The 26,995-nt window shown below is 38.3% G+C and overlaps 2 long non-coding RNA genes across 3 annotated transcripts in view; one reads left to right on the top strand and one right to left on the bottom strand.

The window, feature by feature from the left end:
* Positions 1 to 1,618: 1,618 nt before the first annotated feature.
* Positions 1,619 to 26,995, bottom strand: part of LOC113597250 (uncharacterized) — a 209,491-nt gene continuing 184,114 nt past the window's right edge. For both annotated transcript variants that reach the window (XR_008290723.1, XR_008290724.1), the window contains one exon: positions 1,619 to 2,275. This is a non-coding gene — a long non-coding RNA (uncharacterized LOC113597250). The remainder of the gene's footprint in view (positions 2,276 to 26,995) is intronic.
* The window catches only part of LOC113597251 (uncharacterized), a 60,160-nt gene continuing 55,800 nt past the window's right edge, over positions 22,636 to 26,995 (top strand). Inside the window, exon 1 of the long non-coding RNA XR_008290722.1 lies at positions 22,636 to 23,078. This is a non-coding gene — a long non-coding RNA (uncharacterized LOC113597251). The remainder of the gene's footprint in view (positions 23,079 to 26,995) is intronic.

The raw sequence follows: 26,995 nt of genomic DNA, 5'->3' as shown, positions 1-26,995 counted from the left end.
TTCCAAGCAGTATGATAGGCACTAACATTATAAGGATAAACAGCATAAAAACCATCTCTACCCTCAGGGACAAGATCAGAGACTAGATGATAAATGTACCTGAGCAAAACAAATTAATTTAAACAGACTAGTGCTGAGGCGAAGAAACCCCAATTAGAGTGTTGGAGCAAGAGGAGTGGGCTAAAACGAAACCGGTACATCATGTTAAGAGGTTTCAGCCTGGGGCGCCTGGGTGGCTCAGTCGGTTGGGCGTCCGAGTTCAGCTCAGGTCGTGATCTCGCGTCTGTGAGTTCGAGCCCCGCGTCGGGCTCTGTGCTGACAGCTCAGAGCCTGGAGCCTGTTTCAGATTCTGTGTCTCCCTCTCCCTCTGACCTTCCCCCATTCATGCTCTGTCTCTCTCTGTCTCAAAAATGAATAAATGTTAAAAAAAAAATTAAAAAAAAAAAGGTTTCAGCCTAACACCAAGTGCGAGGAAGTATATTTAAGTCTTTTAAGCAGAAGAGTGACTAGACCAGATTTGTGCTTTAAAAATGACGACGACTCTTATGTGGATCCTGAGAAACTTAACAGGAACCCATGGGGGAGGGAAGGAAAAAAAAAAGAGGTTAGAGTGGGAGAGAGCCAAAGCATAAGAGACTCTTAAAAAATGAGAACAAACTGAGGGCTGATGGGGGTGGGAGGGAGGGGAGGGTGTGTGATGGGTATTGAAGAGGGCATCTTTTGGGATGAGCACTGGGTGTTGTATGGAAATCAATTTGACAATAAATTTCATATATTGAAAAAATAAATTAAAAAAATGACGAAGATGGTGGAAAGGAGAACAGATCAGGTGGTACATAGGGGCAGTACTCCATTGATTGAAAGCAGGTAATCCTACCCCCATTTCACTGCTGGGAGCACAGCTTAGTTATACTGTGGACTCCTAACCTTTGGCTATTTCACCCTGCCTTCCCAAGCTTCAGAAGAGCAGGTGGTCTTACTGACCTTTGACATCCATGTAAATCTGGGATACCATTAAAAACACTCTACCTGGGTCCTGGCAATGATCTCAGTATGACTGGGTTTTCAGAGTCTGGATCAGTTGGTTTAGCCTGTGCCACTCCGCACAGTTGACTCATGTCCGACTGTTGTGTTCTACACTGCACAAGGTGATTTATGAACCCACAAGTGTGGAGTGTACCTCCCCTTTCCTAGGACACTGAAAGTGAAACACCAGGATTAAATTCTCAGGAACGTTCCCTACAAGGAGGCAAAATTACACTTTTTAGAGCAAATAGGAACTTGTGATATAAAACTCAAAGTTAAGCTCATGAGAGCTTGAAGTTTCTAGTTTTCTTTCCTGAATTCAATCCTGTAGAATGCTCTGTCTGGTTATCTGGAAATCTTCAGAGAGGTTTATGTTCACTTTGCTTTTAGTAAGACTATATGATCATCATAAACACGTGTGAACCATTTGCATATTATGATGAACTGAAATAATTTTCTCAATTATTCATTCCAAACACATTTTGCCCAAAATAGTAGTTTTATGAAATCACTGAACTTTTACAAATATTTTGAAGTACTAAAAATTAAAAGAAATAATACTCATGACCCCACCACTTGTTTAATACTTTATTTGCCTCAGATATTACTTAATAAAATAAAACTTTTCCTTTGGAATTTTTACTCCCTTTCATTGTGACAAACACCACCATGAACTTGATATATTTCAAAGTTCACTGTTTTATACATTAACTTTCTCAAAAATATCCATAAACAACAGAATTTTATATATTTTTATTTGCATGAGTGATAACACAGTATATGAAAATTTCTCAAACATTGGTTTTTATTTAAAAAATGTCCTATATCTAAGATCGATACATGATGGAACATAAGCGCTAGTTCATCTGTTGCAACATTCCATTGTATGACTACACTATATTTTAATACTTATTCATCTGCTCCTCTATTGATCAACACCTAATTGTTTTTTCCTAGTTGTTAACTATGACAAAGTGTGTTCCTATGAACATTATGTACCTGTAATTACTTAACTCACTTGACATTTCATGTCATATAAATTGAGTGTCTTATACATATAAGAGTTGGAATTAGAGTACTTCACAATTTTGTAGACATAAGGAATAACACTTTAAAAATCAGAGCTACAAGGTCTATATGGTAATCTTCACTTTTTTAGACTCTTAGTGTGTGAGTCATCTTGTTGCATACAGTAATGGCCAAGAACCGTTCCTTCCTCACCTAGAGCAGTTTATTGCTTGTTTTAGTTCTGGAAAAAAAGGTAGCCAATGAGTTTTTTAAGTTTTCCATATTTGATGTTTTCCCCCTTTTCCTCTAATAAATGTGAAGCTTATACTCATCTTTATTCCCACTCATCCCAGTTTTGAAATAATGCACACATGACAAACACTTGTCTTTTACCATTATGTTACTGATCTTTGGAACTAAAATAATTGATTATATTTAGGATAGTGGAAGCAAATTTTGAGATGGCTTGAATTATCAAATGATTTGCCTGAGCAAAATCCATTTCCTTGCTAATTGCAAACTAAAAATGTACAAAGACTCTTTAATTCCTGTGATAGAAGTTTTCCTTAACCTTCAAACATTTTTCTTTTCTTATTTTACAGTTGATCTACTTCTGGGCTTTTCAAAATACCTGTTTTCATTCACTGTCAAAGTCCCCTTCTGCTAAAACCCACTTACCTACTAACTCCTGCTCATCATGTTAGGGGATCTACAGTGGACAAGATGAGGTAGTGGTTGAGTGTACAAATTCCACTATCAGAGTGCCTATGTTGGAATCCAGGCTCTAAATATCTGTGTACAGTTTAGCAACTTAATTGCTTTGGATCCAGTTTTCTCATCTTAAAAATGGGTACCCATTCCTGATGATTATCATTGGGATTAAACGTGTTGTTTATAAATCTCCCAATACTTGGAACACAGTTGGAATTCATTTATTGCTTCATCCCATTCTTTTTTTAAATTAAAGTATTGCTGACACACAATGCTAGATTAGTTTCAGGTGTACAGCTTAGTGACTCAACAAGTCTATACCTTGTTATGTTCAACACAAGTGTAACTACCATCCATCACCATACAACACATTACAATACCACCTACAATATCCTCTATGCTCTATTTTTTATTCCCATGACCTCCCCATTCAATAACCAGAAGCCTGTATCTATCTCCCACTGCCCTTCACCCATCCCCTCCATCCCTAACTCCTTTTCCTCTGGCAATTACTAGTTTGTTCTCCGTATTTATGGGTCTATTTTTGCTTTTTTTATTTGCTTGTTTATTTCTTAGATTCTACGTTTAAGTGAAATCATATGGTATTTGTCTTTCTCTGTCTTATTTCCCTCAGCATTATACCCTCCAAGTCTATCCATGTTGCAAATGGCACGAGCTTATTATTATTATTGTTATGATTACTTTGGTGGCAGAATACTATTCAGTTGTATATATACCACATCCTCTTTATCCATTCACCTATGAATGGACATTTGAGTTGGTGCCATACATTAGCTATTGTGAATATTGCTGCCATAAACATGGGGGTGCATATATCTTCTGGAATTAGTATTTTTATTTTCTTTGGATAAACACCCAGTAGTGGAATTATTGGATTCATAAGGTTTTTCTAGTTTTAATTCTTGAGGGACCTCCATACTGTTTACCACAGCGGTTACACCAACTTACATTCCCACCAATAGCGCATGAGGGTTCTCTTTTTCTTAACACCCTCACAAACACTTGCTATTATTTTGTCTTTTTGATAGTAGCCATTATGACAGGTGTGAGGTGGTATTTCATTGTGGTTTTGATTTACATCTGCCTGATGATGAGTGACGTTGAGCATCTTTTCATGCGTCTGTTGGCCATACCTGTGTATCTTCTTGGAAGAATGTCCAGTCAGGTCCTCTGCCCAGTTTTTAAATCAGATTTTTTGTTTTTGTTTTGTGTTTATTTGTATAAGTTCTTTATTTTGGCTATTAACCCCTTATCAGATATATCATTTGCAAATACATTCTTCCAGGGATAGGCTACCTTTTTTACTGTGCAAAATCTTATTTTGGTGGAGTCCCAATACTTTATTTTTGATTTTTGTCTTCCTTGCCTGAGGAAACATATCTAGAAAACTGTTGCTAAGGTTGATGTCAAAGAGATTAATACCTGCATTTTCTTCTAAATTTTTATGGATTTGGGCTTCACATTTAAGTCTTCAGTCAACTGTGAGTTTATTTTTATGTATGGTGTAAGAAAGTGGTCCAGTTTTCCCAGCACTATTTATTGAAAAAACTGTCTTCACCCCATTGTGTATACTTGCCTTCTTTGTTGTAGATCATTTAACCATTTATGTATGGGTGTGTTCCTGGAGTCTCTATCCTGTTCCATCTGATCTGATTTTCGTGCCAGTACCATCCTGTTTTGATTACTATAGCTTTGTAGTATATCTTAAAATCTGTGATTGTGATACCTCTACCTTTGTTCTTTTTCAGCATATTTTGGGTTATTCAAGGTCTTTTGAGGTTCCATACACATTTTAGGATAATTTGTTGCACAAACAAATAAATGGACAAATAAAATGTGTTCCATACACATTTTAGGATAGCATTTTGTGAAACATGCTATTGGCATTTTGATAGGGATTACATTGAATCTCTAGATTGCTTTGGGTAGTGTGGACATTTAACATTAATTCTTCCACTCCATGAGCAGTTAATTTTTTTGTGCTTTCTTGAATTTCTTTCATCATTTCTTTTTAATAATTTTCAGAATATAGGTTTTTAACCTCCTTAGTTCAGTTTATTCCTAGGTATTTTATTCTTTTTGTGCAAATATAAAGGCAATTGTCTTCTTAATTTCTCTTTCTACTACTTTGTTTTTAGTGTATAGAAATGCAGCTGATTTCTTTGTTAATTTTATATCTTGCCTCCGTATTGATTTTATTTGTCAGTTCTAATCGTTTTGGATGCTGTCTTTAGGGTTTTCTATATAGTATCATGTCATTTACAATAGTGAGAGTTTTACCTCTTCCTTACCAATCTGGATGAGTTTTACTTCTTTTTCTTGCCTGATTGTTTCACTAGGACTTCCATTACTACACTGAGTAAAACTGGCAAGAATGGACATCCTTGTGTTGTTCCTGATCTTAGAGGAAAAGCTGTCAGTTTTTCACCATTGAGTGTGATATTAGCTGTGGGTTTTTCGTATATGACCTTTATTATGTTGAAGTATGTTCCCTCTAACTCTTTTTATGAAGTCTCACTTTTTTGATATTCAGATTTCATTTTCATTACTTTCATTGCAATCATATTTTGGGTTTAGATTGATCACATTCTTCTCTAATGTCTTTTTTTCTCACCTATACTGTGGTTACTTACTTTTTTTTTTTATAGACCTTGTTACCCTTCTTTAAAATCATCAGGTATATTTTTATTATTTGAAATTTTTACTCATATCTAACATGTTAGTCATACATTTAACTGTTTTTGAAGAGTTAATCGCTGAATTTACCAACCATGCATCTTTGACTAATTACAGTCAAATGTAAAAATTAGTGATTTTTTTACTGTTTTTCCAAAAACCTGACCTTGAGAACACTTTTGTATTTAATTTTATTTTATTTTTATATTTTTTAATATGAAATTTATGTCAAATTGTTGCCCTATACAACACCCATTGCTCATCCAACAGTGCCCTCCTTCATGCCCATTCACCGACACTCTCCCCCTCCCTCAACCCCCCATCAACCCTCAGTTTCTTCTCATTTTTCAGAGTCTCTTTATTTATTTTTTAAAGTAATCTCTGCAACCGAACATGGGGCTTGAACTTACAACCTTGAGATCAAGTGTTGCATGCTATAACGACTGTGAGGCCGACAGGGTACCTCCCAAAGAACACTTCAACTTTGTTTAATTCCTCCCAACTTTGGTGATATTTTTGTCATATATACAATATACCAATATATTTTTAAACCACATATGGCGTTATTGTTTTGTTAGTATAGGTCAGTACTCACCTAGATATCCCCATATTTTTATCCTTTATTATTTTTTGAGATAGAGAGTGAGAGTGTGGGCGGGGGGGACAGGAGGATCCAAGGTGGGGTCGTGCTGACAGCACAAAGCCCAAAGTGGGGCGTGAATTCCACAAAATTGCTCCACCAATCACTTTGTCAAGCTCAGAATAGTTAAGGAAAGGCAAGTGCTAAGATAGTGGAGGCCAAGATGTCACTTTTTTTTTTTCCGATAAAACAGAATTTTCTAACCCAGACCTCACTTTAGGCATGCCCACTCAGGGCACATGTATATTCCTTAACAGGGCCTAAAACCTGGCCTTGACCCCGGGGGCGAGTCCCAGAAAGGTGGAAACCCAGCCTGGTGGGAGGGGAGGTGGTAACAGCCCCCTGTCAGTAGGGCAGACCCCTCCCCTGCCTTTGGGACCAGTGACAAAGCCTGGGCGGGTACAGTGCAAGTGGGCTCCTCCACGGGAGTGGGGAGCAGGCTGCCCATCACACAAACAGGTGTTTCAGACTCATAAAAATAACATTTCCCACAAGCTTATTTTTTTTTTTTTTTTTTTTTTTGCCATTCCATTTTGGATAGTTTACTGTCCACTTTAGCTGCCTCCTTTCTAGACACTCTGCACCGTGCAGGTGCTCCTTAGGTGCAAAGTTAATTACATGTCAAACCTAACAGAGGCTTAAGAAGTATTTGAGATTTCCATCCCCTCCAAGACATCACTGAGGAGAATCAGCTGTGCCAAAGTGATTGTGAAGCAGGAAATTCAAGAGCTCAAGTTTTTCACGGCATTGCCAAATTCCAGTTATATCCTGTGGTGTTACCTCATTCCATACTAGCTGCTCAGGAAACTTTTCTTTGAGGTTGGCACATTCACATACTGGCAACAGTGCCACAGGAACATTAGACTGTTAGCTTCCTGGAATGGGAAAATGATTGCGTTCTTGAGATCTGATGCCTAAGGCTGACCCTGGGCAGGCACTTGTTATTATGTGTTTGATCAGAGGATGTGGATTGATGGATGGATGGGTATGGATGATGGATGGATGGGTGGTGGGTAGATCCTCATTCCTGCGCAACCTTTTCCTGAGAACCACTCTTAGCTTGCTCCGTGTTCTCACAGGCCCTCCTACCCCTGGAGCTTAAGCTGACCAATACCAAAACAGCTTTACCCAAGGCAGCCCAGTTTTCTACTTTTCTTAGGCTTTTGACTGTGGACCTGAGAGCAGCAGCCTAGTCTCCCTGGACAAGGCGATTTGTGTTCGTTGGTTGTTTCTCATTATAAGGAAAAGCCAAATGGCATTAAGAGAAAGCCTGTACCCTTACATTACTTGTTTTCACTTTTTTGGGACTCCTATTACTAACCTGTGACACCGAGCCTTCAATTTCCTTACAGTTTCTTTACATTATCTTGACTTTGGCTTGGAGATTTCTCTACTTTTATTTTCTAATCTTTATGTACTTTAAACAAAGCCTCCACACCTATATCATATTTTCACAATTCCAAGGTTTCATGTTCTCAAGCCCCTACTGATCACTATCCCTCTTTTACCTCAAAGTAATCCTACCTCTGTTGTAGAATAAGCCCTCTTCTGTGTCTGGTTTCTTTCATTCTACTCCTGCTTGTGAGATTCACCTCTGTTGATCTGTGTCTTGCAGTTTTTTCCCATTTTGTTGCTGTATATTATTCCTCTCTGTCTACCTCATTTACTCCACGTGGGCAGACATTTGCACTTCGTACTTCTTACAGGTAAAACTTGTGATGAACAATCTGTGTGCATCTTAGGGCCGTCGTTTTTGGCTGGGTGATTACCAGTAGGGAGCCGTCAGTGTATAGGCATGCCCACAGCCTGCACTGTGGTGAGGTGGCATCACTCCACTGTGACCACAGGATGGGGTGAGAGCCCCTCTCTCGAAAGGCAAGTCTCCCCTTGCCATCTCTGTTGATAGCTTTTGATGGCTTCCCTTTCTGTTAGGTAGCTATGGCCAGGACCTGGAATCTAGGCTTACTCTGCTTGGCACTCACCTTGGCATCCGGCGCATCAGACCACTTGATGTTGCCTAAAGTCGGTGGAATTCTCTGAAGCTGTGTGAGTTCAGGCACAGGAGGACAGGCAGGAGGCTCTTGGGACGATGTCTCTGGAAGTCTGGTGGCGTGGCTCAAGTCCAGCTGTGTCCACACTCCTCTCCTTATATCTACAAGTTGGCTTCGAGCTGGCTCCTTGGACCACTGCTGCAATCAGAAGTTTCACGTGCTGATCTCCAGTGGTTCTCAAGCAACCAAAGGACATTTAACATGCTTTTTTCACTGACACTGAGGGGCAAATGACCCTGGAGTGTGAGCAGAGGGAGTGCTCCAGAGACTGGTGAGGTTTATCCACGGATTGTGATTGCAGTCATTGAGTCATATCGTCCACTGCATGGGGTGTGTCAACCAACAGTGCCTCACGTCTCGCCCCCCCGCCTGCCCCCCCCCCCCTACCCACCATCTGCACCTCCTGCGTTATAGGAGGCTGCACTGAGAGTGGCTTACCTGGGGTTCAATGGGGGTCCTGCTAGGCCTGGGGAGGGGGTCTGAGCAGTTAGCACAGGTCGGATGTGGGGCATGTCGTGAGCAGCAAGGTGCTGGCCCCTGGAATCTCAGCTGAGGCTGAGTCCCCTCCGGGTGCCTTTTCAGTCAGAGTCACAGCATTCTGTTGGTCCTAAGAGGAGCTGGGATTCATCTTTGCTAAAAGTCAACTGAAAGGAGAACCGTTTACCCAGATCCTGGACCTGGGACATATTGTCAAAAATGAACTATATATAGAAAAGTTCCCTTTCCTTTCCCAGGCTGAGTCACAGAGAAATCACCCCCAGCTACCTGCTCCATGATGTTACAATTCCTCCTGCAAATATCCCTGTGCCCCCAGCAATAGTTTAGCAAGTGCTTGTTGTGGGATGGGGATAGGTGAGGCAGGCCTGTAGCTGCACAGGTGACTCCCCTGTACTGTGGCCATGGCAGTCTCTGTCCAGGAAAGGAAAAGTGACAGAGTGGGCCGTCAGAAGAGGTTATCCAGAGGGAGCTCACAGGGGGCTGAGGAGGTGGAAGAGACGCAGTACACCAAGCAGTGTGTCCCTTGACCTTTGCGCATCAATAGGCACCCCGCCCACACCCCCACCAGGAACTGTCCAGAGCTGCCCAGCCCTCCTGCTGAGAGTGACCACTGTGGTTTAGTTTTTTACAGGATGCTGAATAAAACTCTACAAAGTGTTTGGCTTAAAGCAATAGAAATTATTCTCTCATAGGCTCTCAATGTTAGAAGTCTGAAATCAGTACACTGGTGTTCAAAATCGAGATGTCAGCAGAGCCATGTTCCCTCCAAGGCGCCAGAAGACAATCTGTTTCCTTGCCTCTTCTGTGGCTGCAGGTACCTTTGGCTGTTGTCGGCATCACTGTCCATTCTCTGCCTTTTTGTAAGAGGTAACCTGTGACTGCACTGGCCCCACCTGGAAAAATTCCAAGATGATCTCTTCCCTCCAAGACTTAACTTATGTATCTGCAAATCCTTTTTTGCATAAGGAGTGTAAGTCCAGGGTTCTTCAGAGAAACAGAACACTATATACATACATATTTGTATTATATATACACAGACACTGATCTCCATATGATATTTATCTATACGCACAATATAATAGTATATATCGATATAAGATATCTATATGAAAAAGATTTCTTCCTATCTATCATCTATCATCTGTCATATATTATCCATTATCTATCCATCCATCTATCCATCCATCCATCCATCCATCCACCCACCCATATCTATTGTCTGTCTGTATTACCTACCTACCTACCTATCTAAAGGTCTTTATTATAAGCAAATGACTCATACAAACTGGATCCTGAAGACCAAAATTCTTCAGTGGACTGGCCAGACTGGATACCATGGCAGAGTTGGTGTTGCAGGCCCAGGTCCCTAAGGCCATCTTCTGGTGGATCCCTCTTCCTTGGGGGCCCTCAATCTTTGCTCATAAGGCCTTCAACTTATTGGATGAGGACCACTCACATTATGGAAGGTAATCTGCTTTACTCAAAGGCTACTGGTTTAAATGTCAATCTCATCTAAAAATACCTTCACAGAAACATCTAGAACAGTGTTTGATGAAATATTTGGAATGATAGCTCAGCTAAGTGACGCATGAAATTACCTAGTCACATCGGTTAGTCACCATGGGTTCTAGGATAAACACATGGAATCTCTAGTAACAATAGCTTCAGCTAGCTGAACACATAAAATTACCTGTCACATCGATAGCGCTCGGTTTCTAGGATAAACACATGGAAATCTTCTGGGGGCACTGTCCAGTTTGCTCCAGCCCGAAGTTGAGTATCCCTGCCTGGTCTGGGGTTTGGCACATCAAGAGATAAGCCCCCCACTTAGAAGGGGTCAGTTTCATGCGAGATTGGAGCACAAGGAGGCTACAGTTATTATGTTGGAAAGAGCATGGGACTCTGAGCCAGAAGTGGCCCCCCCGCCTGGTCCCAATGACAGCTCCGCCATCCTTCAGCATTGTGGCTCCAGGCAAGTCACTTGGTCCCTCTGATGTCTCAAGCTCTTCATCTAGAAAGGTGGGATACACACAGCTGTAGTCATGTGAGGAATGAATAGAGTAGGAGAGGGTCCATTTTCTCCCCCCCATTGCCCCTTCTAGCAAGTACAGCATAACATCTAGTACAGCTGATAAATACTCTGCTGATTGATTGTCCACCTACCTGGCTGGCCCCCATTTCATTCTGGTGGTTGGAGCTGACCTGAGGGTTTTTTAATGATTTCCATTTTACTTAGCCGAGAGAAGCAGTAAATTTATTTTAAGGCAATGATCTTGCTTCCTCTTATTCCATAAATTCATGACCCAACAGGTTCGTGCACAAATAGTTTGGTTTGATATCTACCATTAATCCTTGCGATATTTGTAAGTGGAACTGCAGTGCAGTAACTAGGTTTAATTCAAATCTTGAAATTTCCAGTATTCACAAACTTGCTCTCCTCTCGCATTGTGCTATAAAAGGAGGAGTCTATATACTTTCATGGGAGCAATTCCTTTACTTCAAATATGCAAGTATAGCTTGCTTCCTTTGAATTCTGTTCTAACTGTTTTATTTCCTTACAGTGCCTGCTGGTAGTTTTCCTCTGCTTACTGAAATATCAAGAAGCATCTTGAAGACTCCAGAAATCACCTGTCAAGAAGCAGGGCTCTATGGGCCCTCTCACACACTGAGGGGACTGACCACCACTGTGTGGCCCTGTGAGAAAGCTCAGGCAAAGTGGAGGTCTGGTGGTGCTAAGCATCTCCGTGTGCCTACCCACCCATGTTTCCACCATTGCCTCACCCAGATTGTTGCCTGGTACTGTCACGCCAGGCCTGTGATGGGCACTGAGCTACTGAGGTCCAGTCATACCAAGGTCCATATTCAATGCTCTGAGGGGCATATTGTGGTCATAGAAGCCCAGACTTCCTGAGCTCCCTGGGAAACACGTGGCAGTTCATTCCCTGGGAGACTCCCTCTCCCCTGAGCTATGTGATTCCCATCCAACCTGCAGTCAGGGCTCTGTGGACACCAGCCCTGTCCTGCCACAGCTGCTGCAAGGGCTGGCAGGGCTCCCACATGGCTCTCACCCCCTGTACTGTGAGAGCTCAGGGCATCTTCAGGAGGAGCCTCTGTCAGTTTTCCACTCTCAGCCACATAAAGGAGCACATACTACTGTGTGGGCTCCTTTCCTCTCCTGAAATCTGTCCTACATCCTCATCTCCTTTCACTGGTCACCCAGCCCCCAGTCCTGGCCAGACTGTGCCCAGCTCCAGGCTTACAAACTGGTGACCCCTTCTTTGCGCCCCACCCCTCTTCTCCTATGGGATTAGACTTAGGTATGTGGTCAGGAAATAGCAACTTATGGCCCAAATCATTCACATCAATGTCAAAGAGCAATGAGAGAGCCTGTACAGTGTATTGGGTTACAACAAGGACTTTGGGGGCCACACACCTGATTCTTGGACAATTACTTTTATGTAATCTTGAGCAAGGGACTTAATTTCTGAGCCTCTTGTTTCTTTTCACCAGGAAGGGTAATCTCCTCAGTGAAAGAGCAGGGGCTTAATTTTCTCCTACTGTCCTTTTCCCCAAGATGCCATCAAGGATAGCACATTGCATTTAATAGTCGTCTCCTTAGGGTTATTTATGATGATGGTTGTTGTATTTGAATTTTATTGTAGGTGTTAGTTTGCAGAATATTTTTAAGAATTTTTCAGAAAATAATTTCCATAGTTTTATTCCTTTGATATTGCTATATAACTAAGCAGATTTTATGGAGGTTTGTAGAAATATTAAATTATCATTGTTGCATTTTCATCTATAGTAATGAAAAAAAAAAGAATTGAGAAAGAAATACCAAGATGTTAGGATGAAGGGACCAGTGTGGTAGAAAGCATTAGAATTATGTTTTCATTTGGACTCTCATCCTTACAAGCTGCATTCTTTAGTAGGCCATTTACCCTTTTGTTTCTGTATCTGTGGAATAAGGTCTGTGGACCTGGAAATTCCCCAGCCCTTGCACTATGAGGAAAATTAAAAAATATTTTCCCAGTACAAGTTAATAATCTAATGTTTCATGTTGGGTATGAGCCAACACTTAGTATGTACCTAAGTGGTACAGTATCTCTGCATTATAGATGACAAGATGTTAGAGAGGTAATTTGTCCAGGATCATTGAGCAAGTAAGTGATGGGTCACATTCTGGTCTATGACAACTTCCAAAGAGACAACCACTGCTTTCAGCATCCATAAGCCATACAGCACTCTCCATCCAGCTACCATGCTTGTCCTAGGTTTGCTCTAATGACCAACACTCCCAGATGAGTTTGTTTCTCTTGACAGTTCTACGGGTCCTAGCCATGTAGACTCTATAAAACACTATATATGAGCCTGGGTTGCCACCCACCCAAAAACAGATGTGCTGAGGTCTCAAGAAAACCTCTGTCTCTAACAAACTGAAATGCCTGAAGTCTGAGGGGTATTCACAGTTCTACACGATTTGCTAATATTTTAATTAAACATATATTCTTATTGTTTTCAAAAGTCTTCAACATACAGAATGTTGTCTTCTGGGAGCAAGAGAGAATATTGTGTTTCCTTCTCAAAACTGAAAGGTGTTATGTATGTGTGAATGCATATGAAAGTATTTACACAGTGCTGGCTAAAACCATTTTCTGGGAAAGGGTCAGGCTGTTTAAACTCCTTGGCTCTGGCAGAAACCGAAATGATGTCCTACACTTGGTGGTTCTCAACTTTGGATGCACGTTAGAAACCCTAGAGGGAGTTAAAAGCCCATGTCTCATTCCAGACTCATTAAATCAAAACCTCTGGAAGTGAGAACCAAAACAGCAATTCGAAATCTCCCCAGTTGGTTCTTATGTGTGGCCAAAAGTTCTACATTGTAACTCAAGAATTTAATTTTGTTACTTTACTTCATTTGGGGGGATAAAACTTGTCCATGCTATCAATTCTTATAAAGAAAAAAAAGATAATGGCTTTATAAAAGTGGGTAATTATTAATGTTTAGTAATTAAACTCAACATTTTTTTTTACTTACACATCTATCAAGTGCATTTTCTGAGATATAGAACTCTTTCGAGATGTAAAATAAACTAAATTTTCCCTGAAGAAATTCAGTTATCAACAGTAATCATGGACATCATAATATATGCCATTTTATCATAGAGGAACTTTATTTGTTTTAAGTACTTTATTTGTTGTTTAAGTAGTATCTAAGTGGAAGATTGTATATTTTCAAATTTAATTTCAGTTTTTGTAAAGTAGTAATGTTAATATCTCAAATCTTGAAGGTGATATTTGTTGACCACATGTACATTTTTCTTAAGAAATAAGGTTTCTACCTTCCCTTAATTTTGTAAGATTTCAGGTTCCTTGAAGGAAGTGAAGAGTCTTTCTGTCCTTCCTTTCTTCACAATGCCTAGCAAGTGCTTGAGATTGAATTGTTACCTAATAACCTTTAGAAGGAAAGGAAGGGAAAGGAGCTGAAGAGAAGGAATGGGCAAAGGGCAAAGGAGTTCTCACATTTGCATTTTACATTTCTTTTGAGGGATTTTCTGTTCTTTCAAATTGTGCATCTCCCAGATTATTATTAAAAGGGCCCAACTTTCAGGCTATTTCTGTGAAAGGGAAAGTTATTCTATTGGTTGACTTTGGTGCTTGGTCTTGAGAATAAGTTACAAATACATAGATTAAAATATTAAAAATATAAAAAAACTAATATAAATTTTTTACTTTAGATGGATTAACTTATAAATTGATGAATACCCACTCCTTACTATTAGAATTCTTTGTAAATCCCTTTATGCCCATTTCTACGTATTTCAGCTTTTTTTAAATCACTTTTTTGAATCCACAATACTATAAAGATTCTTTTAGACTAGAAATTTGCTCCAGATTATCTCTTGTTAAGGTTCGCATTTTGACAGATGATTTTCATCAGTTACAGAGAGAATGGTCAGTAGCAATATTTTTTAGTGGTAGTCTCAAAACAGAAACTTCTAAGGGCTTTGAAGTTTTAGAAATTAACATACTTTGTCATTAAAAAAATGAGCCACTAATGAGGAATGCCTTTTTGATATCAGAAGGAAATTTTAACCTGTGCAATTAAACACTATAGATGTATTTAATAGAACGATTTGAATAAATGTTATAGATGTGATTTGTATAAAGTAAGTATTCCCTTAGCATCATGGGTTAGATAGCCAAAGACTGGATGTTTCTTGAGAAAAAAGGTTTCTAGAGCACCTGGTGTTGTGTGGAAACCGTTTGACAATAAATTCTCATATTAAAAAAAAAAGAGAGAAACAGGTTTCTTTTTTTTCTTCATATCAGAATGAAAAATCAAATGCTCTTAGGAGATGGTATCAATCACCTTCTTAAATTAAAAACAATTCTTAACTTTTAATTCTGCTCATTACTCTTAGTATAATGAGCAGTTCTGTATGTGTTTAAAGCATAGCACTTTGTAATGATTTACCGGTGTCCGCATTTCTGGCCACAAAAATGCCGTGTTTTTACAACGGCTAAATTATATGCTGGTTATTCCTAAATACACACATATTTAACTCAAGTAGGTCAACTGCCTTAAATCAGTTTCTCCTTTCAAAAATAATTCTAAAAGTATTTTTTCTGAATTTACAAAGGTAAATTTCAGATTCCACCTAGAGGCCTTAGTAATAATACTCCTACAAGTTCAGTCATATTTAAGTCTTTTATTAGCAGCGAATGTATTTAAACTACATGGTTATCAGTGCCCTGTGAGAAGGTGACAGTGAAGCTGAACCATAGTGCCTCGTCCTCTCCCTGCAGTCTCTGATAACATTGCCAGTGGTACCCTTTGTAGGATTCCAGGCATGCCCTCCTAATCATCTTTTGTAAGGTCCTATCCTTCCCCACCAAAACACCATACACAAGATTACCAACTCACTTTTTCCCCTAACTCTAAAGTACCAGTTATTTAAAATTTCACCATTTTATTTTATAAAAGTCACCATGTATCTTGTGTCTGAAATTACATGTTACCATACCGGTGATGAGAACCATTTTTTTTTGTCAAGTATTTTCTGTAAATTGAAATTTATCTATGAGTGGTACTTCTGTAATGTTTAGAGTAAACACAGATATTTTGCCAAAGTGGTATTTGTCCAGCCATATTACTTGAGACTATGACATTTTGACCACCATCAGTTGGAGTCTGAGTCCCGTGATAGAAGGAAAAATGCCATGTAGCTACAAAGATGATTTCTCCCTGCTTTCCTGCACATGGAGAAATTAGGAAAAATTGTAAAAACCTACAGAGATTATATGAGTTGATTGTATTCTGCCTAAGAATCTTGAACTTTTAAAATCAAAATTTAAAACATTAAGTGATATTTTATTGTCAGGGAAATATTGGTTATTAATAAGGTAAGACAAAAATGTGAAAATCAATTTCATTTATTTCCTTTTATTAGTGAAAAATTTTATGATGAAACTTACACATGTTAATACTGGTAGAAGAATGAAGTACTTGTTTTCTTCCCTGTTTCTTAACAATGTGAGCAATGGTTTTGGTCTCCTGGCTATTAAAACAGTTAATTAACTATTTTTTAAATAATTTTTAATGTTTGTTTATTTTTGAGAGAGAGACACACACACACACAGAATCCGAAGCAGGCTTCATACTCTGAGCTGTCAGCACAGAACATGACCTAGGGCTCCAACTCATGAACCTGAGATAATGACCTGAGCTGAAGTTGGATGCTTAACCAACTGAGCCACCCAGGCGCCCCAATTAACTATTTTTAAAAGCTTAAAATCTCAACTACGTGAATCTCAGAATGATACTTAAATGCAAACACGATTACACAGATAACTGGCTCTTTCTACAGAAGTCTCTCTTCTTTTTCTACTATAGACCTATTTTAATTTGGAAATTCTGTTTTGCTCCAGCGGGACTATTTCAACACAAATTGGTATTTGATTTTCATAACTTGCTAGCTCCTAACTCCTGTTAATCATGGTTTCAGTCTGATTTGGACATTCGGGAATTAGTCCATCTATTTACTGAACTATAAAGGGGTCCTTGCACATAAGCACCACGATGGGCGCCATGAGGTATGGGAAGGGAACTTGCACGAGCGCCCCCTGTGGGCTAATTGCTCTTTTTCATTGTGCTCCTCTGGACTTGAGTTTCTTTGTAAAATGAGGGACTCAACTAATGAATCCGTGCTGCTCTCCCAACCCAAAGATTCCTTCTTGATGAAACCAGTTTGGCCAACCGAGGTCTAACCCTATTAAGCCTTCTATTTTTAGGCACCGTGGGAGAAATATTATCTTAAAATGCACTTGTTTATGTGCCTCAGCAGATGAATAATCAGTGAAGTATTAGGAAAACAACTGCATCTTTTGATGAGTGGGGGCTCTGATGTTTCCCAGAGCTTTGCAGTATCTCACACATTTCAGGTAGATAGAGGAGATTGGGTAACAGGTATCCTAACCTCAGGATAGATCCAAAAGTTACTGTGTTTTTCAATAAATCCCTAGGGCAAACACTATTTTTTTTTCATAAATGTTCTCTAAAAAGTGAAGTCTAGTGTTAGGCATCAAGGCTTTGGTCTGATTAAAGCATTTATTATTTCGTGTGTGTGCTGGTCTACTAAGTATCTATAGGGTGCCAGGAGCCTGTGTAGGGCAGATTCTGCACCATTTCTTAGATTCTGCACCATTGCTACTTTGGACTGGAAAATTCTCTGTTGTGGGGAAGCTGTCCTAGGCATCTCTAGCTCAACTGAATAGATGAAAAGAATGGAAGCAGCTCCCCATCCCAGTTGTGAAAATAAAAAAAAAAACGTCTCAAGACATTGTCAGATGTTCACTGAAGGGCACAGATGTCCCTAGTTAACAACCACTGGTTTAGTGCAAAATGACCTTCTTTAGTGAGGGACATCCTGGGCAGATGGATGCCAATGTTTCTGATGGTTTAAATTATTTAAATGATGTTAAATCTTGCTGAAAGGAATCTAAATTCATCATTGAGAGTTGAATGTATCTATTTTGTCTAACTGCTCGATGTTCCTGACATATTCTGAGTGAGGCAATCATTCCCTTCTTTACATGGGCAACACTTCTTGCTATCCTTCCCAATTTTTGGGAAATCTCAGTAAGTTGTCAAAAGAAATGCAGAAGATGGGCGCCTGAGTGGCTCAGTTGGTTAAGCATCTGACTTTGGCTCAGGTCATGATTTCATGAGTTCAAGCCCTACATCAGGATTCAATGCTGACAGTACAGAGCTTGCTTGGGATTCTTTCTCTCTTTCTCTCTCAAAATAAATAAATGACTTAAAAAAAACAAATTAAAAGAAAAGAGAGGCTGATGATTCAGTTTATAATTTCTCAATAGTATCTCCTTCCAAAATTAAATAATTCTCTCAGTTTGGTTTCATTGTATGATAGACACAATGACAGCAAATTTGTGCTATTTGTGTGGTTATTGATATTTTTGTGCATGTTTGGTGATATTTTGTGCATGATGTTTTGTGCCTTCTAAGAGATAATTGTTTGTTTAAATGACCATTTTTCCATCTACCCTGCCCAAGGATATCAGGGTTTTTATTGCTAGCATTTTTTCGGTTATAATAATTCTAATTCTGATAATTTCATTTAAAAACCCTCAGGTCTTTTGACAGGAGGCAGCAGTGGAACTATACAAGCCTTCTGTGTAGTGTGTGGTGGGTATAGAGTCTTTTTCTCAAACAAAACACACAGAGTAAAGAGGCTGTGAGATGTATCTTGCCTTCTGCATAAAAAGATCAATACAGTGATCACAGGTCCAAACTGACAATCTTAGCATCTGAGGTGTTTTTTAGGCAAGCCTTCATTACACAAAGTAATTTAATATAAATGGGCCTCATAAAAGCAAACCCAAGGAAATATAATAATATTGCAAAATGCTTTCTAACTTGAGAGAAGGTGCTTTATAATTATCTTGTTTAAAAGGACTATTGCCATTCAGCAGTTTTCTCTTTTTCTTTTTCTTTCTTGCTTCTTCTTTCTTCTTTCTTCTTCTTTCTTCTTTCTTCTTCTTCACCTTTTTAAATCCAAATAGATAATCGCTCATCAGAACCAGGCCTATGGGGCACCTGGGTAGGTTACTTCAGTTAGTTAAGCATCTGACTCTTGATTCTGGTTCAGGTCAAGATCTCATGGTTGGTGAGATGGAGCCCCATGTAAGACTCCATGCTGACAGCACAGAGCCTGCTTGGGATTCTCTCTCTTCCTCTTCCTCTGCCCCTCCCCTACTTGTGTGAGCACCTCTCTCTGTCTCTCAAAAAAAAAAAAAAAAAAAAGAAAGAAAAGAAAAAGAAAAAAATAGGCTTACATTTTTCAGACAGGTTTCTTAAAAAAAAAAAAGTATGGGGTGCCTGGGTGGCTCAGTCGGTTAAGTGTCTGACTTTGACTCAGGTCATGGTCTTGCCATCTGTGAGTTTCAGACCCGCATTGGGCTCTGTACTGACAACTCATAGCCTGGAACCTCCTTCAGATTCTGTCTCCTTCTGTCTCTGCCCTTCCCCACTCATGCTGTCTCTGTCTCTGTCTCTATCTCTCAGGAACAAACGTTGACAATTTTTTTTTAAGTACGATCTCTGCTTCCACTTAAAATGGAATAACAGACTGGATTCATACTTCTACCTTAAACAATTAAAAATCTGGAGGAAAAAGTACAACAGAGCAGTTTTTATGAGACTGGCCACTAGGCAATAGAAAACAGTGATCCCTGAGAGGAAACAAATAAGATGAATAATAGGATTTCCCTGGTATGTTGCTTTGGGAACATCCAGACTGTGGTGCAAGGAGAAGCAAATCAGGAGGCATCGAACAAATTCCTGCAGTCAGAGAGGTGGAGCTCAATCTGGGGAGACCAAGGAAGCCTGAGGTCACAGACAGGGAACCAGTAAGGAGAGAGCTGCACAAAGACCACCAGGATTCTTCCAAGGAGCTTCCTATATGTTCTGCACAACATTGATTATTGTTTCTATGTGAGAAGATTCCCTTGGCTCAACAGGGAAAAAACACCTGGAAGGACGAGAGGAAAAAGTTCCTGGGACCACAAAGGACCTGGAAAAAATTGCCTGTTCCATCGGGAAGACCTAAGAACCTCATAAATCATGGGCACTGGGTACAGTACTCTGGTGTGTTCTTGCCTCAGTAGTGGAGAATAATTAGCCCTACATGAAATACTGCTCAAGACTTGCTAACAAATCCTAAAAAGCAAGACTTGAAAAGACTGAATTGTTTCCAAGGAACTTGACTACATCCATAGACAGAACTCAAGAATATGTACAAGGATCTAAAAATTATCCCCACTCAACAAAGTCAAATTTGTGATACTGAACATTCAACCAAAAATTACTAGCTTGCAGCAAAGCTGAAAAATATTACCCATAATGATGAAAAAGACCAATCAAAACTGAAATAGACTAATAGATGTTAGTATTAGCAGACAAGAGTTTTAAAATAGTTATTTTAACTAAATTCCAGATGTTCAAAAGTTAATTTGATGCCTGAAAAAGAAAAATCCCAAATTGAACTTCTAGAGAGGAAAATCACAATGTCTGAGATTAAACATGCAGTGGATGGGGTTAGCAAAAGATTAGACATTACAAAGGAAGAGATTAATAAATCTGAAGACGTTATAATAGAAGTTATCCCAAATAAACAGAAAAAGTAATTTAAATGATTAAATTGTCTTCATGGGAATACTTCAAGTATCCCAATATGCATATAATCGGAGTTACTGGGATAGAGGGGTGTATAGAAAACATATTTGAAGAAGAAATAGCTGAAGTTTTTCCTAATCTGAAGAAAACTACAACTCACAGATTCAAGAAACTCAACAAATCCCAAACACAAGAAGCATGAAGAAAACATCAAGGAAAATCATAACTAAATTCTGCAGGGGGTGCCTGGGTGGCTTACTTTGTTATGCACCTGACTTTGGCTTAGGTCATGATCTCACAGTTCATGAGTTCGAGCCCCACATTGGGTGATCTTGAGCCCTGCTTCAGGTGAGCTTGGGCTCCACACTCTTCTGTCCCTCTCTCTCTCCCTCTCATTCTGCACATTGTGGGATTCTCTCTCTCTGCCCCTCACTCACTTGTGCAGTCTCTGTCTCTGTCAAAAAAAAATAAGTTTATTAATTAAAAAATTATTTAAATAAATTTTGCAAAACTAGAAAAAGACAGAAAGAGATCTGGTACGTATGAAGGAGTTAATATAAGCATGACAGCAATGTTGTCATAGGAAACAGTATACAGGAGGAGATGATGGAACATCACTAAAGCACTAAAAGGAAAGAAAAAGCTGTCAACCTAGAATTCCATACCCAACAAATATATCTTGATAGGAAGACAAAATAAAAACCTTTGCAAACATACAAAAGCTGGAAGAATTCATCATCAGTGGACCTACAGTTAAAAACATGTTTGAAGAAATCTTTTAGGCAGAAGGAAATTGATAGAAAATGTACGTCTGGATCTACCCAAAGGAATGAAGAGCACCTTAAATGGTAACATCATGACCCTTCCCTTGAGTTTGCACTATATATCTTGCCCCATCATGACTTGGAACATGGGAGTGCTCCTGACTCAGCTTCAGATTTTCCAACAAGGAATATATGATGATGCATGAGGAGGAACACAATGATAAGACCTGTCCCTGACCAAACAGAGCTTCCTGACAATCTGGGCCACTCACCTGGGAACTGTTACTGAGAGACTAATAAAAGTCTATACTTTTTAGGATTTCTGTATTTTAGAGTATTACTTATACTGTACATTGACCTTTACCTTAATTAAAACAATTATTTTTAAAGCTGTAAAGTTGTGCCTTTTAAATTAAGATCTTTACTCTACTTGGAATTTTTTTTCAACATGAAGACACAGGTGATCTGTAGCATCCTAATGGAAATGCCATCTTTTTTTCAGTAATCTGAAATGCCAACTCTATTATACATCAATCACCTGTATATACATGGAAGTCTTCCTTGATTTCCTCTTCTGTTAGTCTGTTTATATATATACTGGTGTATGTTCACACTAATAGGGAAAATTTTTATTCTTTATAAATATAAAATTATTTATAAATATAAAGTTATTCTTTATAAATATATATAAATATAAAAAAAGAATAAAGAAAAATCTTTATTCTTTCACCAGTGTTGGATTTCAAAATAAATGTTAGAATCACTTTTTAAATATTATATGAAGAGGTTATTAAGAGATGCAGCTATATCACAATGATTTCAGCCTGTCTTATCGATAGTTGATGTATGCAGGAGTCTCCAGTTCTCTGACAAAGGTTAGTCTCAGAATGACTTTTTGTCCTCACAACTATAGGGACAGAAGGAGACATGGTAGTGAAGGAGTGACACTTTACTTACATAGTAGCTCCTAGGGGTCAGATTGCTTCCCTCTCTTCCACATTCCCCTGGGACTAAGGATCCCATTCCCCACTTGGTCAACATTAGCTTCAGCTATTTTGGTGTAGACCATGTACATGCAACTTCATTGCTGTAATCACACTGAAGTCTATATTTGACTTCACATTGAGGACTCTTCCAAGGCATGGGACAGACTAACAGTTATCAGATTCACAGAGTGTAAAAATATACAGCCCTTAATTTATTTTTCAGGGTTTTCAAAAGGTACTTCTTGACTGGCACAAGGGTTAAATTCTCTATGACTCCATTTTGATACAATGTTGAAGAGTTTTGACATCTTATTCAACATTTATCACTTACCATTGAGGGCCTACTTTGTTCTAGGTATAGTATTAAGTACTGAATATTCAGCAATAAGAAAAACGATATGGATGCTTCTCTCCTAGGACAATCCAACATTTAAACAAAATAAACAGAAATGTACATATTTAATTTATAATTGTGCTTAATTTTATGAAGGAAAAAATAGGGTTGTATGTGAGAGTAAATGGAGGGCAAATAATAATTTTTTATGTGTTAGAATATGTGTACAAGTGAAAGGTGATCTGACCTGTAGTATAACCAGATTTCTGTAGCTAATTAAATACAATTTTTCCTATAGTTTATTACTTATTCCACAGTATTCATGTTCACTGCCACTATAACGGTCCAGATACCAGGCTCACAGAGGTGACCAAGACCAACTTTCTGTCTCTGAGGAGATCCTAGTTCGGTGGTTTACATAATTAGCAGTAGTGCGTCTCCTTAAAAGAATTGCATACCAAAAGAAAAACATAAATATATCCTTTTCATTTTTCCTTCTTTTTCTTCTAGATGAGGATAGGCATTCACTCAGGTTCTGTGCTCGCCGGAGTTGTTGGGGTAAGAATGCCACGGTACTGCCTGTTTGGAAATAATGTCACTCTGGCAAGCAAATTCGAGTCAGGAAGTCACCCTCGGCGCATCAACGTCAGCCCTACCACTTACCAGTGAGTGTTCTCTGGCCTCCACCTCCTCCTGTCGTTGACATGGCCTTGAGCCGATATCCTGTCATTTGTGAGACGCTGTATTTTTTGTGTTTGATCCTTTCATTCTCTGAGGTACTATGAGTAGATGCACCCAGTCTGAAAGATAGCAACTGTGACACAAACGTTTATCTGCATCATGAGCAAGCATGAAGAGCCTGACTTGGCTGAGAGGAAACACAGGTTTGTCATTTTCCACAGTCATTGTCCTTCTGACAAGAGAACACATGTTAAGTGGCTGCATCACACAAGAAGTCTTCACATTTCCAAAATGTTCCTCAGTATTTATAAAAGCCAAAGGAATGAGATAGAAAAGACAGTTTGTCTACATTTATTCTTTGGAATAATTAAGATAAAAACTCTCTAAAGATAAATACATACTGGGCACAGAGTGAAACTGCAAACTCTATTTATTCTTAAAGGTCATATTTGTTAACTCGATACATACAGCTGACAGCTGAACGTATCTGTATTTTGTGCCTGGTAGATGTCCCCTCACCCACTAGATACTAAACTCCACAGGGACAGGGATGATCTCTGCTTCGGCTCATCATTATCTTCCCAGAACTTACAAAACATGTTCGGCACATAATCCCTGTATAAATATTTATTGAATTATTGAAAAATGCATTGATAGGGTGGACTTCTCTAGAAGAAGAAAACATGACTATCTCCTACATGTTAGACTTTGGATTTACACTAGGCATCTGTGTGCAAACTAATTTAGTGCCATGATTTGGGTAACTAAGAAATCGTATTGTAAAACTGTAGAGTGGAAATAGTGGCCATTGATTCTTTTATTTTATTATTTATTGTTTACTGAAGTATAATTAATATACTTCAGTTTCAAATGTGTAACATATTGCTTTGACAATTCTATACATTCCTCAGTGTTCACATGATAAGTGTAGTCAACATAAGTCTTCATAAAATGTTTTTACAGTATTATTGACTATATTCCCTCTGCTGTAGTTTTCATCTCTGTGACTTATTTATTTCACATTGGAAGTTTAATCCTTCTTAATCCTCTTTATCTATTTTACCCATTCCTCCACCCACCTTCCTTCTGGCAACCACCAGTTTGGTCTCTGTATTTAAACATCAGTTTGTTTGTCTCTTTTTTTTGTTTGTTTGCTTTTTAGATTCCACATACAAGTGAAATCCTACGCTATTTGTCCTTCCCTGTCTGACTTGTCTCATTTAGTGTCATACACTCTAGGTCCATTAATGTTATTGCAAATGGCAAAAGCACATTGTTTTTTAATGGCTGAATAATATTCCACTGTATATGTATACCACATACTTATCCATTCATCGCTTGATGGACACTTTAGGTTGCTTCCATATTTTAGCTGTTGTAAATAATGCTGCAGTAAAATAGGGGTGCATATGTCTTTTTGAATTAGTCTTTTCTTTTTCTTTGGGTAAATACCCAGTAGTGGAATTACTGGATCATATGGTACTTCTGTTTTTAATATTTTTAGGAAACTCCACAGTATCTTCGAGTGGCTGCACCGTTTTACATTCCCACCAGCATTGCACAAGGGTTCCCTTTTCTCCACATCTTTTCCAACATGTGTTGTTTTTTCTTGTCTTTTGATACTAGCCATTCTGACTGGTGTGAAGTGATGTCTCATTATTTGTTTTGTTGTTGTTTGGGGGGGGGTGTTGGTTTTTGTTGTTGTTGTTGTCTTTTTCCTGATGATTAGTGATGTTGAGTATCTTTGCATGTATCTGTTGGCCATCTGCATGTCTATTCAGATCCTCTGCCCACTTTTAATCAGATTGTTATTTGATGTTGAGTTGTATAAGTTCTTTATTTTGGACATTAACCCTTTATCAGATAGATCATTTGCAAATACTTTCTTCTATTCAGTAAGTTGCCTTTGCCTTTTTATTTTGCTTTCATTTTGCCACTTCATTGTTTCCTTTGCTGTACAAAAGCTTTTTATTTTGGTGTAGTCAAAGTTTATTTTCACTTTTGTTTTCCTCGCTTCAGGAGACATACTTAGAGAAACATTGCTAAGGCTGATGTCAAAGAGATTGCTGCCTATGTTTTCTTGTAGGAGTTTCAGTTCTCATATGTAGGCCTTTAATCCATTTTGAGATTACTTTTGTATTTGGTGTAAGAAATTGTCCAGTTTCATCCTTTTGCATGTAGCTACCAGATTCCTCAAAAACACTTTTTGAAAATACTGTCTTTTCCCCATTATATATTCTTGCTCCTCTATTGTAGATTAATCAACCATATATGAGTAGGCTTATTTCTGGGCTCTTTATCCTGTTCCATTGATCTGTGTGTCTCTTTTGATGCCAGTACATCCTGTTTTTATTACTATTGGTCTGCAATATATCTTGAAATCTGAGATTGTGATACCTCTAGTTTTGTTCTCTTTCAAGATGGCTTTGGCTATTTGAGAACTTTTGTGGTTCTTTAAAAATTTTATTTGCTCTAGTTCTGTGATAAATGCTGTTGGTATTTAGAAAGAGATTGCATTTAATCTATATATTGCTTTGGGTAATATGGACATTTTACCAATACTAATTCTTCAAATCCATGAGCATGCTATACTTTTACATTTGTTGTTTCATCTTCAATTTCTTTCATCAATGTTTTATAGTTTTCAGAGATTAGGTCTTTCACCTTGATTAATTATTATATCCTTTCAGCGCAACTGTAAATTGGATTGTGTCCTTAAATTTTCTTTCTGCAACTTTTACATTTCTGTATAGAAATGCAACACATACTTTATATTGATTTTGTATCCTGCAACTTGACTGAATTCATTTATCACTTGTAATAGTTTTTTGGTGGTGCCTTTAGGGTTTTGTATATATAGTAACATGTCATCTATAAAGAGTGACAGTTTTACTGCTTCCTTAGCAATTTGGATGCTTTTCATTTCTTTTTCTTGTCTTATTATGATGGCTGGGACTTCCAGAACTCCACTGAATAAAAGTGGGAGGAGTGGAACCCTTATTTTGTTCCTGATGTTAGAGGAAAGGCTCCCAGTTTTTCACCATTGAATATGATGTCAGCTATGGATTTGCTGTGTACAGTCTTTATTATGTTGAGATACTTCACTGAGTTTTTATCAGAAAAGGATGTTGAAAATATCAAATGTTGTATCTGCATATCTTTACATATGGTTTTACCCTTTCTCTTGTTAGTGTGATTTGTCATACTGATTGACTGGCACATACTGAAACACCCTTACATCCCCAGAATAAAACCCACTTGATCATGGTCACTGATCATTTTAATATATTGTTGAATTAGGCTTGCCAATCTTTTGAGGATTTTTACCACTATGTTCATCATATATGTTGTTTGTTTGTTTTGCATTTTTGTTGTTGTTAGGTTTTTGGTCTGGTTTTGGTATCACACTAATGCTGGCCTTGTATGATGGATTAGGAAGTTGGTTGATTACTAATTCAATTTCATTACTAGTAATTACTCAGTTCACATTTTCTATTTCTTCCTGATACAGTTTTGGAAGATTATATGTTTCTGTAATTTATCCATTTGAGTAAATTGTCCACTGTGCTGGCATATCATTTTTCATAATATGCTCTTATAATCCTTTGTATTTGTCTGGTGTCAGTTGCTGTTTCTTCTCCTTCATTTATGATTTTATTTGAAACCTCTCTCATTTTTTCTTGATGAATTTGGCTAAAGTGTTACCAATTTTATTTTTTTAGAAAACTGACTCTTGCTTTCATTGATCTTTTCAATTGTTCTTTTAGTCTTCATTTTGTTATTTTCTGCTCTGGTGTTTATTATTTCTTCTTCTAACCTTGGGTTTGTTTGTCCTTTCTTTTCTTCTTAGTTTCTTTAGGTGTAAGGTTAGGTTCTTTATTTGAAAATTTTCTTATTTCTT

Source organism: Acinonyx jubatus, chromosome D1, assembly GCF_027475565.1.
Source record: "Acinonyx jubatus isolate Ajub_Pintada_27869175 chromosome D1, VMU_Ajub_asm_v1.0, whole genome shotgun sequence".
NCBI classification, from domain to species: Eukaryota; Metazoa; Chordata; class Mammalia; order Carnivora; family Felidae; genus Acinonyx; species Acinonyx jubatus.
The sequence above is the reverse complement of the archived record's forward strand: the minus strand, read 5'-3'. Positions and strand labels throughout refer to the sequence as shown.